The 2,533-nt window shown below is 40.7% G+C and overlaps 1 long non-coding RNA gene across 1 annotated transcript; it reads right to left on the minus strand.

Annotated features, from left to right (window-relative positions):
• Positions 1 to 311: 311 nt before the first annotated feature.
• LOC104956741 (uncharacterized) lies at positions 312 to 832 on the minus strand. Its single transcript, XR_799589.1, has 3 exons — positions 763 to 832; positions 597 to 713; positions 312 to 512 (listed from the first exon to the last, which is right to left on the minus strand). It is a non-coding gene; the product is annotated as an uncharacterized lncRNA (long non-coding RNA).
• Between the last annotated feature and the right edge of the window lie 1,701 nt (positions 833 to 2,533).

Raw genomic sequence — 2,533 nt, forward strand, 5'->3', positions numbered from 1 at the left:
ATTTCAGTATCCTGAGGCTCTCAGCCCCATTTATTTTCCTCACAGACGGCAACAAAAGTCCGAAATTATACGATTTAAAATAAAAGCAATAATTGTGGCTTGATATTGAGTAAGAACATGTTTTTATGAACCACACAGCTTCTGCTCTTCCTATAACACGTAATGCCGTGAGACTACCAATAGAAATACATTGCTTTTAAAATCGTGCTGTGTAACCCGAAAAAAAGGGGAAAATCGTGTTGGTGAACACCAATCGATAGATTAAAAATCGTGTTGGTGAACACGAAATGCCATGAGACTGGGTTGGCCAAGCAGTAGTGTAGCGGTGAAGCACAGTTAGGGCAGGCAAGCCAGCTGTGCAGACAGACACAGCCGTTAGGGCAGACCAGCCGTCCAGGCAACACTCAGTCAGGCAGGCAAGACACTCGTAGACGTAGAGCAGTCGTGGATGCACAGACGTAGACGTAGAGGCAAAACAGCAGTCCTTCTTTATCACGCTTCCAGCGCAGAGCCTAGCGGACATTTGATGATGTTATGAAAATAATACTAGATTAAGATTATTCAGGAAGAATGAGACAAGCAGAAGGTCTACCGACCGATCAGGCCAAGTTCAGACAAACACACAGCAGGAGAGCTTAATTTACAGCGGCAGCAGACATGGGCTGCAGGATCCCTGCAAGGGTCTACAGACAGCGATGCATTTAGTATTTAGGCTAATTGTCATGCTAAGTGTACAAAAAACGGCAGCCACTGCAAACTCACCGGGGCCAGCGGAGAAAGCACGTCAGCGGAACCAAGAAGTGGCCTTCGTGCCAAAGAGCTAGAGCGACACTGACCCCTCTTTATAGAGGTTGCCCCGTGTGGTGATAGGGCTGAACAGTTTATCCTGCTACATTATGCTGAACACCTAACCTGCTCCGGAGCTTCGAGATAAGATATCAACTCAGTGAAAGCACCGTCTGCGGACCAATCAGAGCTCAGTGTGCTGAGTTTAAAGCTATCAAGTCATATTACAGGAGAAAATAAATAGAGTTTAAACTGCTGTATGCAGGAAAAACGCAGACGTTTCCTCCTACTTATCATTCATATCACATCATATCACATGATCATAATATATCATATATTTCCTTATCTTTGTCAGCTTCTCGAGCCGTATCTGGCCGTGCAACACTTACATTGTCACATACTGTATGTCAAAGTATTATTTTAAGCAACAAGTTAAGTTGATGAAACACTCAAATGCAATTAAAGTCAGATCCACTCATGTCTTAGACGGGGCAGTGATAGCATAAACTGTTAATGTACGCATTCAAACACTCTGTAGTTTTTTTTTTACCAGCTGTTCTGTTTTCACCTTGCATGTGCAACTATGTGGCTTTTATCCTGGTTTATCTGTTTAAGTCATGGATGTTTAAACAGATAAAACATGATTAAACTAACACATTTGACGGGACACAACACTATCAGAAACGTTGTTGTATCAGAAACAATGCACGATGTGTTTTGGAAGTAATATGGTCTGTGTTTACATTAGCAAGTATCGCTAAAACTCAGAGCTAACACTGTACTGGAGAGAGTATGAATCCAGATATAAAAAGTACGGTCCCTGTGGTAAACCCGCGAGAGAAAAAGCATTTGAGCTCCATACTGTTTCAGAAATAATCCTTGATGTGGTTTGGAACATAATATGGTATTTAATCACGGCAGCATTTAGCTGAGTTTCTGCTGGTAGACAGCCTTCTCTTCACAGAGCTAACCGCTTGCATGCGGAATCTCCAAAGGGGAGTGACCAGCAGCAGCTCCAAAGGGGCGTGGCCACCTGCAGCTCGGTTACATTTAAAGGGCCAGACCCAGAATAAGGACTTTAGTAACAGGGCTGAAATAGAGGGGTATGACCAGCGCCATATAGATAGAAGAGTTGCGACAGCGGCAGTCCAAAATGCTTGATTGTCACGTGGTTCAGGGAGACTCAATAGTTCCCCGGAAGTTCGTGGCGGGCCATTTGAATCACGATTTGAATGCATAAATAACAGGATAGAAATGCAATTTTTGGTAATTAGTGGTCAATAAAGGTTTTGATTTGCAATATTTATATAATATATCGATATGTGTATGTAGTTACATCAATGTTTCGTTTTTTTTAAGTAAAATTTGCTAATATTTGAGGATTAAGATAAAAAAAGAAGTACTTTATTGATACCAATTGGGGAAATGTTTACGCTGCAGCAGCAAAAGACAAGGCATTGTACATTAGACAGTTAAAAGACTAGAATCAAACAATCAAAAATGTAAACATCTTAAATAGAAATAAAATAGCATTACAAAAAGTAGAAAATAGACAGTGTGGACAGCTATCTTACCTGTTAACATACTGTATACATTGTTGCCTTGGTTAAAGAGCCTGTTGTTTATTGCTTTGAATTCTTTAAAACAAATATTATCTTCTTAAACCTGTATGGTAGTCAGGAGCATCACATCCTAATGTTTATTGATATATTTAGAGAGATGGGAAGGAAGGTTTGAAAATTCTGAT

This window comes from Notothenia coriiceps, unplaced genomic scaffold (genome assembly GCF_000735185.1).
Source record: "Notothenia coriiceps isolate Sejong01 unplaced genomic scaffold, NC01 NC01_scaffold00026303, whole genome shotgun sequence".
NCBI lineage: Eukaryota > Metazoa > Chordata > Actinopteri > Perciformes > Nototheniidae > Notothenia > Notothenia coriiceps.